Below are 15,643 nucleotides of genomic sequence, written 5' to 3' on the forward strand. Positions count from 1 at the left end.
CATCATCATTTCACCATCACTAACATACCTGAATCTATTTTTTCTCCACCTAATGATAACACTTTTGTCATGTGTAAATAAAGGGAAAAGAGAGTCCTTATATAGAGATTTCAAGATGAGGCTCCTTGGGCAATGTAAGGGCCCATGATTCAAATTTCACCTCAAATTTTTATCCAATCACAATAAACAACCAAGGAGGGAAAATAATTAAATGAATTTCAAATTAAAACCCCCCAAAATTTGGACCTAGAAGCTTGACATTAATTTTAGGGTCCTTCGTGACCACAATTTGAAAAGGGGGATCAAATCTAAACAAAGGTAAGGGGAAATTTGACCTAGGTCAAAGTCAACCTATACCTTTACATAGGTCAAAGTCAACCTTGACCTTAACATAGGGGTCTTGATCTAGTCAGTGTTGAAAATAAGAGGTCCTAGGGATGGGTAGAGACTCGAAAATGGTGACAAAATAGGACAAAGTGCTAGAGAAGGGCACAAAGTCTTATGATGAATATGATAAAGGCTAGGAGGACCTATTACTAGGTCCTACCTAGAAAATAGGGCCATAACAAAGGAAAATCAAGGAGAATCCTCAAGATCCTAACCTTAATTTTACCTAAAATGAAGGAATCAAGTGCAAATGCAGGTCTATCATGATAAACACATTTAAAAGAGGGTGCTAAACTTATCAAGGTGGAAGTACTTCCATTTTTAGATGATAAATTTATCCCCCACTTTATTTTAGATATGACACAACATGAATATGCAAGATAAAGAAAGAAAACATCATAGTAAATAAAAAGAATATAGCCAAGTCCTTGATGTAGAGATCCTATAGAAAACCATCAAAACCTACAACAAACAAGATTAATGAAAATCCATAAATCACCTAGAAATTACTAAATGAAAATTGAGAAGTTCATAAGCCCCTTATGTCCCCCTTGTTTCCACTTTCTACTTCTAAGAGGTGAGACAGGGTGATAAAGATAACCTTATACACTAGATATGTATTTTTTTGAAAAGTCTTTTCCTAAACCAATTATAAGGAGTCATATCCTTCCTAAAATTATTCAAGGATATAGGTATTTGAATCATGATTCCAACACCACTGATGACACTAAAAATGGAGTTACCAAACTGAAGATATGATGAAAAGAGTAAATGTCTATCTAAATGCATATCAAGGGAAATTCAAATTTAACATGGTAAACCCTAAGAAAACCCTACTTTTGACTATAAATAAGGAAAATAACTCATTCTTACCATTTTGATATTTGAAGAGTGAAAGAAAGATGTTGAGGAGAGAAGAACTTCGAGCAAAATTTATGGAGCTCCTCAGACAATGTCTAGCTACTAAACAACTGCTTCTCAAGGTGAGTTTTGTTATTATTATTTTCTGTATTTCATAAATTCTTGATTTTAGTAGAAAAATTCAACACTGGCCCTTAAAGGTTGACCCTAACCTAATTATGTTGATCTTGACCCAAAAAGGTCAACATGAATTGGATGGTCTCCACTTTATTTGGGGTGAGGTTGACCTTGACCCAAAAAGGTTGATCTTGACCCAAAAAAGTTAACCTTGACCTAGTAAAGTCAACCTTGACCAAGAAAGTTAATCTTGACCTAGCTAAGGTCAACCTTGACCTAGTCAAGTGGGATTTATAGACTTCATATTGCAGAATGTTGATATGATGTTTTTTTACGCTTACAAGACTTGGTTTTTCAATCTCTGGTAGCATCCCTTTGGAGGATTACTAGGGGTTGTAAGAGTGAAATTGTACAAGCTAAGCAAGGATGAGATTTAATTGCTAAGGGACATAAGGTTGTACTAGGTAGAAATCCTACCATAGGTTAGACTTCACCAAACCATGTTATTAGCTTTGATAAAGAGGTGGCATGAAGATACATGCTCCTTCCATCTTCCCTTAGGTGATCTCACTATGACACTAGAGGATGTCTACATAATCCTATGACTTCCAGTTTGATGCGAGCCTATCAAACTAAGAACACATTGAGGCCCTAATGATATTCTAGAAGATGTAGAGTATTTTTTGGGATGGGTTCCATAAATACAAACTTGGGAAGATTAGATCTAATCTAGATTATATAGAACATCAAATGTTTGAAATTTTTTTAAAAATATTTTTAGAAAGTTTTTCTATGTCTTTTTATTTGGCCTATTTGAAGGTCTTCTTCTCAAAATTTCAAGACAAAACTTTCATCAATACCTAACATTAGGCAGTCATAGGCTCCCTATTTTAGGGATTGAAATTAGATCATTAGTCCTTCTTTCCAATGGTGTAAGCGATTTAAAAATCTGACTTCTAGGTCAAAAGTTATGACCCCAACAAGTTGGGGTAATTAAAGACCTAGTTTTGAATAATTTTAGTTTAATTTTGTTGTTTTTATTATAGTCACATAAACATTTTAAATTCATGGCTATGTTGACTATTGATATTCCATTATTGTATACATTCTTTAAATTTCAATGAATAAGATGGCTTTTGGTCTGCATCTAGAACTTTTGAACTTTTTGCAAGATTTTCTAGAACTTGAACATTGGTATTGTAGGTATTTTGATTCACTAGATATTGTGTTTGCAACCCACTTCTTAAATTCAAATCATGATCACTTTATTATCCTAGTGCAGGGAACTCCCCTTTCTTAGGTCTTTTTGTTTTTTTGAGTTCTATTAGGGGTTTGTGTGTGTGTGTGTGTGTGTGTTGGAATAAGATCCAATGGGTTGGATGCTAGCAATTGTCAACTTCATGCTTGTTCTTGCCTATAGTGCTCATTAGGTGAAAAGTTGCTATTTTGGCTTAAAATAGTGGAAATTTTTTATTTTAGTGTATTATGGGTTTGAGGAGTGTTTTAGGAACCTACATACCATATCTAGGGTCAAGGAAGTCAAAATAACCCATTGAATTGCCAAAATGACGCAAAATGCTCATATTGCAAAAAGTTGCTCAAACAACTTTGAGACAACTTTTGCAAGAATGGAGCAAGATGTAGTTAGATCAGTTATAACCACCCATTCTTGGGGATATAAGAATTGATTTTATGTTTGGGAAAGGTTAATGTAATTTTGGATTGAAACAATTATTTTTGGCACTTCTGTGTGGACTCTTGTAACAACATTCTTCTAGACTATGGTGATTTCTTGCTACTGTACAACTTGTATGGATGGTAGAGGAGATTAGAATCCATGAGGATGTAGTCATTTCAAATACCTTTAAGTTTTAGTAGATAGTTATGTTTTAAGTTCAAGGGTACAAAGTTATGGAATTTTGTGTTAGAGCAATTATTTGTTTATAGTTATTAATTAAATCACTTTGATTTAATTAAATAAGTTACCTATTACTCTAGTTTTCTTAAGCTATCTTGTAGGTTCATATAATTAATATTTTATATTAATTATAATGTACAAAATAGCTTTTTTAGGATTTAGGTTATCCTTTTTGGGTTTTGATCTCCTTTTATAAGGGTTGATCTCTTTGTATTTCTTGAATCCGTTGAATAATATTTTCTTCATCTGAATACAATTTTACATGTTTTTCGGATCAATCCCTTGCCTCTTCTTGTCTTTTTCTTCTTCGTGAAATTTTTTGTACATGTAGGTATTTTTAGGCTTCGTGGATTTGATTGGCATATTTTCTCAAATCCTACATGGTATTAGAGCCAGATCTATTGTAGCTTGTTCAGTATTTGGAGAATAGAAAGAATGAGTGTTTAGCAGGTTAGATCTAGTATTTTGGAGGATTTGAGCAAATATGCCAATCAAATTCATGAAGCCCAAGAATACTTGCATGTACAAAACCTATCACAGAGAGAAAAAAATACAAGAAGAGGCAAGGGTTTGATCTAAAAAACATGCAAAATTGTATTCAGATGAAGAAAATATTATTCAACGGATTCAAGAAATACAAAGAGATCAATCCTTATAAAAGAAGATCAAAACCTAAAAAGGGTAACCTAAAGCCTAAAAAAGCTAGGTTGTAAATTATAACTAATATAAAATATTAATTATATGCACCTATGAGATAGCTTAAGAAAACTAGAGAAATAGGAAACTTATTTAATTAAATCAAAGTGATTTAATTAATAAGTGTAAACAAATAATTACTCTAACACCCACCCTTAAGCAAAGCTCAGGAGGTAAGCTAACCTAGCACAACTATGAAAGCAGAAAAATGGGTCCTGGCAACAAGGCCTAATGAGGTACCTAATCACAAAAAAATCTCTATGAAATGGAGAAATAGAGAAAACCAAATGGGAAAAACCCTACTCCCAAAAGATAGAGCATAGAATCTTCCAAAAGATAGGAACAAAGAGAGAGATCATGAAGAGAACTACTGAAGCATGAAGAACCTGCAAACTCTGTAAAAAAGAAACTGCTGATTTGTAGAGCCTTCACAGAAATAGAAGGCACAAACCGAGAGTGTCTATATGGTAGATGATCCATCTCACTGAAATGTATAGGTAGCCAACCACTGCAATCACCTAGTATATATGATCAAGTACTAAATACATAGCTCACACTAACAAACCATCGAATCAAGGAAGCATTAGAACCAATAATATAAAAAATATAAATAATTAATTAATTAATTAAAATAAAATAAAATTATATTGTTAGTTCTAATGCTTCTTTGGTTTGATGGTTAGTTAGTGTGAGCTATGTATTTAGTACCTGATCCTATATACTAGGTGATTGCAGTGGCTGGCTACCTATGCATTTTGGTGAGATGGATCATCTACCATATAGACACTCTCAATTCATGCCTTCTATTTTCGTGGAGGTTCTATAGATCAGCAATTTCTTTTTGATAGAGTTTGTGGCTTCTTCATGCTTCAGTGGATCTCTCTTTGTTCTTATCTTTTGGAACATTCTTTGCTATCTCTTTTTGGAGTAGGGTTTTTCCCATGTGATTTTCACTATTTCTCCATTTCATAGAGATTTTTTTGTGATTGGGTACCTCATCAGGCCTTGTTGTCAGGACCCATTTTTTTGCTTTCATAGTTGTGCTAGGTTAGTTACCTCCTGAGCTTTGCTTAAGGGGGGGTATTAGAGTAATTATTTGATTACACTTATTAATTAAATCACTTTGATTTAATTAAATAAGTTTCCTATTACTCTAGTTTTTTTAAGCTATCTCATACGTGCATATAACTAATATTTTATATTAATTATAATGTACAACCTAGCTTTTTTGGGCTTTAGGATACCCTTTTCGAGTTTTGATCTCCTTTTATAAGGATTGATCTCTTTGTATTTCTTAAATCCGTTGAATAATATTTTTGTCATTTGAATACAATTTTACATGTTTTTTAGATCAAACCCTTGCCTCTTCTTGTCTTTTTCTTCTCTGTGATAGGTTTTGTACATGCAGGTATTCTTGGGCTTCGTGGATTTGATTGTCATATTTGCTCAAATCCTACATGGTATTAGAGCTAGATCTGCTATAGCTTGTTCAGTATTTGGAGAAAAGAAAGAATGAGGGTTTCGTGGATCATATTTGGTTTTTTTTAGATTTTTTTTGAGAAAATAGGGGGTCACTAATTTTCAGAGTAGTTTGAGGCCAAACAAACCTCACAGATGGATCCAAAAGGCGGCACAACTCTCATTTTCATATAAAGTTTGTCTGATTTGGACAACATTGATCTAGGAGGAAAATTCTTTTGCTAGGCAAGGTCATATGGCCCCTGGCATGCACTATGAGGTGGAAAATTAAAAAATACAAAAAAAAATCATTTTTGTGCAGTTTTTAGCCGCCCAGAACCACTAGCAGTTACCATTGTGATCACCACTGGCGGTTTGCCAGTGGCCCACAGAAACTTCGCCGGCATCCCCTGCCATGGCCTCACTATAGCTCTGCCTACGGTGGCCCTCTGCTTGCTCACCACCTTGGTCACCACTCTGTCAGTGGTGCAGTAATGGTTGATCTTTTTTATTTTTAAAATTTTTTTATTAAAAAATAATTATTTTTTGCATCCTTCAGGGGCCCTGTCAATTTTTTTCGTAACTTGAGCATACAGATTTGTTTTTTTGATCTAAAAAATGTGTCAAAAAGCTAGTTTTAAGAAAAAGATATTGGTATAGGTTTTTTTGGATTTTGATGCACTTTGGTTGCCTATTTTGGTAGTCAAAGTTGGATGTTTTATTTTGCACTCTAGGAGGCATATTTTGAGCATCCAATCTCTGACTTGGGACTTCTTTATATCGTTAGAAATATGTTTCTATGCTCTTTTTAGTGATGCTAGTTGTTGTTCTAGATTCTACTCTAAGCACATTCTATTTAGTCTTTTGTGTTTTTATATTTTGGTGGATATCGTGGTTGTTTCAGGTCTAGGGATCAATTTTGTTGCTTCAAATGATATGTTTTGGGTTGTACTATCTTTTGTATTAGTCTTATGTCTCTTTTGATCATTGTTGATATCATTTGTAAGCATCTTTATGCAAACACACTGAGATAAAGTGCCACTCTTACATTTTGAGTTCATGAACATTGTTTTGAGACAATTGTACTCACACTATTTTATAAAGTGCCATGGGGGGGATAGTTGTTTACTGCTTTTGTGTCCTCTTCCTTTTTTCCCCATGCAATGTTGGTGACACTTGCCTTTATAGGTGTTTGTACCTTTTACTCTCTCTCATTGTTCTTGGTTCTTTCTATAGAGGATTTTAGCCCACCTTTTTAGTTGCCTGTCACCTCACCTCATCTGCATTAAGGGGCGGTTATATTGTTGGTTCTAATGCTTCCTTGGTTTGATGGTTCATTAGTGTGAGCTATGTATTTAGTTCCTAATCCTATATATTAGGTGATTGTAGTGGTCAACTACCTATGCATTTCAATGACATGGATCATCTACCATATAGACACTCTTGATTTGTGCCTTCTATTTCCACAAAAATTCTATAGATCAGCGATTTCTTTTTGATAGAGTTTGTGGCTTCTTCATGCTTCAGTGGTTCTCTTCATGATCTCTCTTTGTTCCTATCTTCTGGAACATTCTTTGCTATCTCTTTTTGGAGTAGGGTTTTTCCCATGTGGTTTTCTCTATTTCTCCATTTCATAGAGATTTTGTTGTGATTGAGTACATCATCAGGCCTTGTTGTTAGGACCCATTTTTCTACTTTTATAGTTGTGCTAGGTTAGCTTACCTTCTGAGCTTCGCTTAAGGGGGGGTATTAGAGTAATTATTTGTTTACACTTATTAATTAAATCACTTTGATTTAATTAAATAAGTTGCCTATTACTCTAGTTTTCTTAAGTTATCTTGTAGGTGCATATAATTAATATTTTATATTAATTATAATGTGCAACCTAGACTTTTTAGGCTTTAGGTTACCCTTTTCAATTTTTTTCTCCTTTTATAAGGATTGATCTCTTTGTATTTCTTGAATCCATCGAATAATATTTTCTTCATCTAAATAAAATTTTGCATGCTTTTCAGATCAAACCCTTGCCTCTTCTTGTCTTTTTCTTCTCTGTGAAAAGTTTTTTACATGCAAGTATTCTTGGGCTTCATGGATTTGATTGGCATATTTTCTCAAATCCTACATTTTGAAGGTCACTAGTCTGCAGTCACCTTGATAGTGTTGTATTGGTAGAAATGGATCTAACTTGAGAATCCACTAGTGGAATTGGCTAAAACCATGGGGGAAGTAGGGTTAGGGTCTATACATATATTTTTTTTTTACGCTTTTTTTTTTCAATGAGTTCCTTGCTTTAAATGGCAAGCCCTATGGTTGACTATTGAATACAGGTGAACCAAGATAGGGATAAAAATGCTTTGGCACATGCACCCATAGCTTTTTGTAAAGGACTAAAGGACATTTATAGGTGTCTTAGATGATCCTCTAACAAGTCTCAGAGGTGGAAGGAGTTGAAAAAAAGTTTGGGGTATAGTTAAGAAATTGTTCATGCTCATTGGTCTAGAGGCCTAATTAATAGGCTTAAAGCTAGGGCCTAGTTTAAAATAGGGTTGTGGATGCAACTAGAAGTTGGGGTTTTGGATTTGGAAGGTATTCACCTATACCTCGATGAATTTTGAGCTCTTGTGTGAGATCATTTAGATAATTTTGGAGTTCTATCCCAAAACAGTGGAGTTAGACCTACTAAGAGGCAGACAATTAGTCCTCTTAGTGAAATTGAGACCAATTGGATTGGTAAAGAGGCTAGAAGTATGAGTAAGGATTCAAAGTGACTCTAGATGGACTAAGAAGACTAAAAAGTGTCCATTTGAATGTGTGGGAAGATTCAAGGCAAATTTTTTGGTTTTTAGGAGAAAAGACTCAGGAAGAAGGTTAGATATTTGGGAACTAGTTGGACTACTGAAATATTGTAACCTTTGTGTCTTCCAAGTATCAACTATACCTTAGAGGAGAAGTTGATAGTGAGGATCTTGGAGATTTTAATCAAGGAAAGACTAATCAAGATTAACCATTGGATGGTTAAGGAAAATAATGGAGCATTTGGAGTAAAGAGGACTTAGAATACCAAAGCCTCTGCATCAAAGTGGTATTAGAGACACCTCTTAGGTTGGTACATGTTTGATGAAGAAGGAATTCTAGAAGTTGATAGTATTCCAGCCAAGGCAATGAGAAAGGGTGCCATAGTGGATTTGGTCAAAAACCTATTGGCCAAGGCCAACTAGGTAGAGACAAAGGGCAAGAAAAAGATCACAAAATGGGGAGTTGAAAGTGATGAGGAAGATGAAGGCCTAATAGGGGAGACAACATAAAGTAAGGAGGAGGTGGATCAAGATAAGGTTTTTTTGGAAGCCTTTAAGTCCCTTAACAAGGATAGTATGGAGCACATCCCTTACTACAGTGGTTGTCTGAATGGGGATGAATTGCTAGATTGGTTAGAAGCCATCAATAACTAGTTTGACTACAAAGAGGTACAAGAGGAGAAAAGAGTCAGTTAGTCTAAGGCTAGGCTCAAGGGATTAGTACTAGTATGGTGGAACATGATGCAAGATGATAGAGTAGTAGCATAGAAGAATAAGATAGTATCATGGGAGAGAATGAATATTAGAATCAAGGCTCAATATTTTCCCACTGATTATTAGATGTAGATGTATCAAAAGCTATAGAATCTAAGGTAGAGAGACATGATAGTAAGTCTTTATACTAAAGAGTTTAATAGGTTGAGTCTCAAAGCTAGAATACAAGAAGAAGAGGTAAAAAAAGGTAGCAAGGTACCTCAATGGCTTAAAGAAAGGTATCCAAGATGAGATCACCATGATGGCTCCTGATAGCATGCATAAATTTTGCCAAATGGTATTTAGAGTAGAGGATAAAGCTAGAAGGAATAATGAGTCCTATCAAAGGAGAAGAGGCAATAATAGAGGGTATAGAGGTAGAGACAAATTTGGAAGGGTACAAGGTCCTACCAAAAATGATGAAGTCCAACCTAATAACAATACTGGTAACAACCAATACAAGGAATCCTTTTAGAGGGGAGGATACAAAGGAAGGGGACCTCCTAGGGGTAGGTCTAGTCACAAGGGAGGAATAATTCAGTCTTTATTGGTAGGTACTATAACTACAACTAGGTGGGTCACACAATGGGAAGATATCCTGAAAGGGCAACCTAATCTTCCATGGGGGAAAGAAAAAATTAGTTGGTGCAGGAGGATGACACACATAGTGTTACATCTCCCATTTCCAAAGTAGGGCCAATAGTGTTTGGAGAGAGCCTAATGGTAAGAAGAACCTTGTTAAAGGTTCCAAGTATTGTAGAGCCTCCACAAAGGAAGAATTTATTCAAGACAACTTTTAGGTCTCATGGGAAGATTTGCAAAGTGATACTTGACACTGGCTCTAGTGAGAACATTATGTCCATGGAAATGGTGGATAAAATTAAGTTAAGGAGGATACCTCATACCACATCCTATAAGGTTTCATGGTTGAAAAAAGGGAAATAAATAATGGTGGATGAATAGAGTATGGTGGAGTTTGGGATTGGTGAGTATAAGTACAAGGTCCTATCTGACATAATGCCCATGGATGCATGTCAAGGCCATTCATGATGGTGAGAAGAATGCCTATGTAATCACTAAGAAAGGAAAGAAATACAAAATGGACTCATTGCAAGAACCTATTAAGGAGAAACATGTGGGAAAAAATGTGATGTTATTGAGTGGGAATGAGTTTCCCAAGGATATGAAGAAGGAGAAAGGGGTTTGTTGTGCAATGATAGTGAAACCAAAGGAGGAGACCAAGAGAAAGCCACCATGCCACCAAAGGTACAAGCATTGTTGGAAAGGTACCATGACATAGTGGATAATGGTTTTCCAAGTGCATTTTGACCAATGAGGGATGTGAGTGCTCAGATTGATCTTATTCCTAGAGAAAATTTTCTAAATAAAGAACCCTATAAGATGACACCAAGTCAAAATATAGAGATAGAAAGGAAGATTCAAGATTTATTGGATAAAGGTTTGATAAGGAAGACTTCAAGCCCATGTGCTATACCTATAGTACTTGCACCTAAAAAGGATGGGAAATGGAGGATGTGTACAAACTCTAGGGCTATAAACAAAATCACAATCAGATATAGGTTCCTAATGCCTCAGATAGAAGATTTGATGGATAATTTAGGAGGTTCTTGTTACTTTTCCAAGGTGAATTTGAAGTAAAGATATCATCAAATAAGAATAAGGCTTCGTGATGAGTGGAAAACAACCTTCAAGATAAATGAAGGGTTGTATGAGTGGTTTGTTATGCTCTTTGGCCAAACAAATGCACCTAGGTGCACCTTCATGAGGCTCATGAATGAAGTACTATAATATTTCATTAGTAAGTTTGTAATTGTTTACCTTGATTACATTTTTATATTTATCAGCTCCATGGAGGAGCACATGAAGCATTTGGAGATGGTCTTGAGGAGGCTACATTAAGAGAAGTTGATGATCGATCAAGAAATGTGAGAGTTTATGAAAATTGAATTAGTTTGTCTTGGTTTTGTGGTTGCTAATGGATGCATAAAGCTGGACCCTAATAAGGTTAAATCAATCTTGGGATTGCCTACACCTAGGTCCATAAGGGATATTAGGAGTTTCCATGGTTTAGCCTCCTACTATAGGAAATTTGTAAGAAACTTTAGTCATATTTGTGTCCCTATCCCCAATGCCATAAAAGGTGGAATCAAATGCTAGTTTCAATAGATAATAGTAGTAGATCAAGGGTTTGAGAGGTTGAAGAAAATAATTAAAAAACTACCTACTCTTAGGTTCCCAACTTCAACCAACTATTTGTGGTGGAGTGTGATGCTAGTAATTTGGCTGCTGGAGCTGTATTAAGCTAAGAGGGACACCCTAAGTGGGTATAATCTTTGCAATTTTATAAATTTGTCATAAAGCATAAGAAAGGAGTTAGTAACAAGGTAGAAGATTCACTTAGTAGAAGATTCTTAACCATATAAGAGATACAACTACAAAGTATAGGTATGGATGACTTGAAGGATCTCTATAAAGAAGACAAAGATTTCAAAGAAGCCTATGAGGCATGTGTATAGTTTCAACAAGGATTCAAGGTAGATTTCAGTGAGTTTGTATTGTAGGAAGGTTTATTATTTAAAGGACATCTTATGTGTATACCATAGTGCTTAATGAGGGAGAACATTGTAAAGGAGAAACACCAAGGAAGTTTGGGAGGTCATTTTGGAGTGGATAAAACTCTAGAACAAGTGAATAGGGATTATTATTAGTCTAAGACGTAGTCTAATATAAGGAAGCTTGTGGAGAAATATCAAATATAACAAAGGGAAAAATGACAAAGTAGAAATAGTGGGTTGTACCAACCACTTGCCACACCCTAAAGGCCTTGGGAGTGCCTCAGTATGGATTTTGTATTGGGGTTACCAAAAACAAAAAGGGATCATGATAGTGTCTTTGTGGTAGTGGAATATTTTAGAAAAATGGTACACTTTATTCCATGTAAGAAAACCAATGATAATTCTCAATTTGTAGGTCTATTCTTTAGAGACATTGTCAGGACTCACAGATTTTCACTGAATGTAGTAAGTGACACGAATAGAAAGTTTGTAGGTCACTTTTGGAGGACCTTATGGAAGAAGCTTGGAATGATTTTTTCTTTCTCTTTAGCCTAGAATCCACAATCAAATGGTCAAAAAGAGGTGGTGAATAGGTCACTTGGAAATTTTCTAATATGCTTAACAAAGTAGCATGGCTAGTCATGGGATCATATCATAGGGTAAGAAAAATTTACCTATAACAACTCCATAAATAGGAGCATTGGAAAAAGACCTTTTGAAATAGTATATAGGGCTCATCCTAGAGGGATACTAGAGCTGAGGGATCTCATTTTATCAGAAAAAAGGAGTACACAAAGGGAGTCATTTGCAGAATAGATGAAAGAGCTTCATGACCGAGTCAACAAGACTTTGCAAAAGCAAGTGGAGAAGTATAAGTCCAAAGATGATCAAACAAGAAGGGATTTGAAATTTAAGATAGGGGACCTAGTACTTTCCTACCTTAGGAAGGAGAGACTACCTAAGGGTTAGCTAACTAAGGTACTCATGAAGAAGATAGGTCCATTGAGGATTTTGCATAAGTATGTTAAAAATGCCTATGAGGTGGAGTTACAATTTGGGAATTTCACCAATTTTTAATGTTTGTGATTTGTATCCCTAAAAGGGACCACCCTTAGACTCAGGTCAAACTACTCTTGGAATTTTGGAGGATGATGATTGGGTGAAAGACTTACCTACTCCAACACCTATGAAGTTGGACAATATACTAGATTCTAAGGTGCTGAAGAACACAAGGAAGGGTAATTATAAGGAGTATCTCATTAAGTGGTAGGTGTAGACACCTAAAAAATCCTTTAGAAAATAAAGTATTTTTATTTTGTCAAAAAGTCCCTGATGAAATCATCATTTATTATTAATTTTTTTATTTAATTAATTAATTTATTTTTATGCCATTAAATCCCTTTATCTTTGTTAGAAGTTGTAATCTTTCCTTGGTGTGTTTATAAACCAAGGTTAGACCTCCTTTCTTTATTGTTATAATATATTAGGATATAAGCCAAGGTATCCTAATATATTTCTTTTTTTTCCTTTTTCCACTTCATCTTATTTTGTCCTCTAGTGGAATATGTGAGGACAAATATTTATTATAATTTGTAATTTCGATTATTCCTCCTTAAGAGGAATCTCACACTTTGCCTCACACACTTATGAATGGTGGCATTTATAGACATGGGAGTTATTTTCTAACTCCTCTCTCACATCTCTATTTAAGAGATGACCCTCCTCTCTCATTTCTAATGAGGTTTCTTCCTCTTCTCAATTATTGTATGGGCGATTGCTCTCTCTCTCTCTCTCTCTCTCTCTCTCTCTCTCTCTCTCTCTCTCTCTCTCTCTCTCTCTCTCTCTCTCTCTCTCTCTCTCTCTCTCTCACTCTTCTTAGGCTTTTCATGCTTCATTCATAATGTCACAAGGGGTTTTCTTTGCTTTCCCTGTTCCAAATATCTTGTCTCATGGTGTTGGATCTTGAAGCTTTCTCTCTCCTATCTTATGGTAATATCTTTTCATGCATTAACTCACTTAGATTCTTTCCTGGTATTGCTTATTTACATATTTCTTTTTCCATTTCTAACATGGTATCAAAGCAGTTTAATCTTTGTTTTGAGTGTTTGCATGAAGGTACGATTCGAAGGAGACTCTTGAGAGAGATTTCACTAATTTTTTTTAATCGTCTTAAGTTGGAAGAAAATGATTTTTTCTTTTCTTTTTGGGTTTGGCTAGTTTATCGCCAAACTTGATTAACTTCTGTTTGCTCCTGATATTTTAAATATATGCTAGTTTTTTATGGGTTAGAACCTTTCATAACTAAACAGTGTTCAGATTTATGATTTTTTTTCACTAGAACAAGGATTTAGAATTTAGGGTATATCGTCTCGATAGAGTATGAGTTTTAGAAATTAATCTTTTATAATATTGAGGAAAGCTTGTACTTCTTCTTGAGCGTATCAAGCTGGTTCTTACACTGCACATCATTTTTAAGGTCTTGGAGCCGCTCTCATGGTTCTGAAAGCGTCTACCACATCTTTCTTGTGCTTCTAATTCAGATTCCCATGGCGTATTCGTTGCACCTTCACTCCAATAGTTTTCCCTGTGCCCGTGCACATCAACATTGTGAGATTTCCATGCTTTTGTTTGATGCCCATACTTGACCATCCACTTGCAGAGCAGTTGCACTTGTAGGCCACTTCTCCAGTTTCCTTCATCATTTAATTCCATAATAGCTTTCTTAGCTTGTTCAACAGTCTAGTACTCCACAAGAGCATGCAGCCTATTGCTGACAAGCATATCATTCTTGGAAGGTCTCATTGATGATGGGCCAGATTCATTATACCCATGAGGATCACAAACATGTACCATTTTGACATTGCCAACACCACCAAAAAGCTTTTCTAGATTTTGGATGGAATAATCACTTGGCAAATTTTTTGCAACAATAGTGTGTGACTACACCTCCTCAATGTCAATATTAGGTAATGGATGCAGACGCCTTACTTTCTTGCCATCTTCACTAACAACTAGCTAGGAAGATGACCTCAGTGCAGCTGCCACCAATGCATGATTGCTGACAAGACTTTTTATCTTCCTGAAAGATGCCACCACCAAAATAGGAGTTTACATGGAGAGAAGGACTTGCCGATACGCTCATTAGTGAATTACAATGGGGCTTGTTGTAGGGTAGCTTGCTAAAATTAAAGGCTGTCGAGTTGTTGGTGCCTCATGTAATGATGAATAGGAGCAGTTTTAATTGGTATCATTTTTTTCTTTTTTTAGATGTTGTAGTGTCTATTGTAATGTCTCTAATCTCTCTCTTCATTTATTCTTTTTTCTAGATTCTTATCTGCTAGATCTGAACTCTATTATTATTTACTAACCTTTTTTTTGCAGGGTTAGTTGTAACAAATTTTATATTAATCATATTTATTCTTCTCTTTTCTAACATTATCTCATTATTGTTCTACTCCTTTATTATTATTTGTATTAATGTTACCAAGTAATTATAATTTTTGGTTTATCTTATATATCTTAATTTCTATTAAAGTTTTTTTTTAAAATTCACCTATCTTATGATTCTTGTCACCATTCTTAAAATCTTATAATGCAATTTAATAAATTTGAATTTGGAGAGAAAATGATAGAAATTTTATCATTTTTTTTTTTTTTTGTGAATATAGGTATTTATATTATTATTTTATAATTTTTGATCAAGCATCAAGGTAAGTACCTCAAGTCTATTTCTTTTAGAACACGTATTTATGTTCCATCAATAATTTTGCTTACATGTGAGCTAGATATGAGCTTGTTTCATTGTAGGATTTCATATTTTAAGTATATTTATTCAAGTATATATGGGGGCCCACATATATGCCCAGATAAATATACAAGCTATTGTGATTTTATTAATTTAGAATGATTTTTTTTCTTCTCTAAAATACGTATGCTCAAGACTCCATTACATAAAATCTCTTAAGTACTCATGCTTACCCTTAATGGAGTTTTCTACCTGATATCTAATAATTTATGCTTATTACTCTTCCAAATACTTCTTATTTATCTCAAATTATTTAGGTTTATGAGTTATCTTACAC

At 34.7% G+C, this 15,643-nt stretch overlaps 1 pseudogene; it reads right to left on the reverse strand.

The window, feature by feature from the left end:
* The window catches only part of LOC149557933 (la-related protein 6B-like), a 144,948-nt pseudogene extending 130,288 nt beyond the window's left edge, over positions 1-14,660 (reverse strand).
* Between the last annotated feature and the right edge of the window lie 983 nt (positions 14,661-15,643).

Source organism: Cupressus sempervirens, chromosome 5 (assembly GCF_028749045.1).
Source record: "Cupressus sempervirens isolate cs-2001-9-10 chromosome 5, ASM2874904v1, whole genome shotgun sequence".
Taxonomy (NCBI): domain Eukaryota; kingdom Viridiplantae; phylum Streptophyta; class Pinopsida; order Cupressales; family Cupressaceae; genus Cupressus; species Cupressus sempervirens.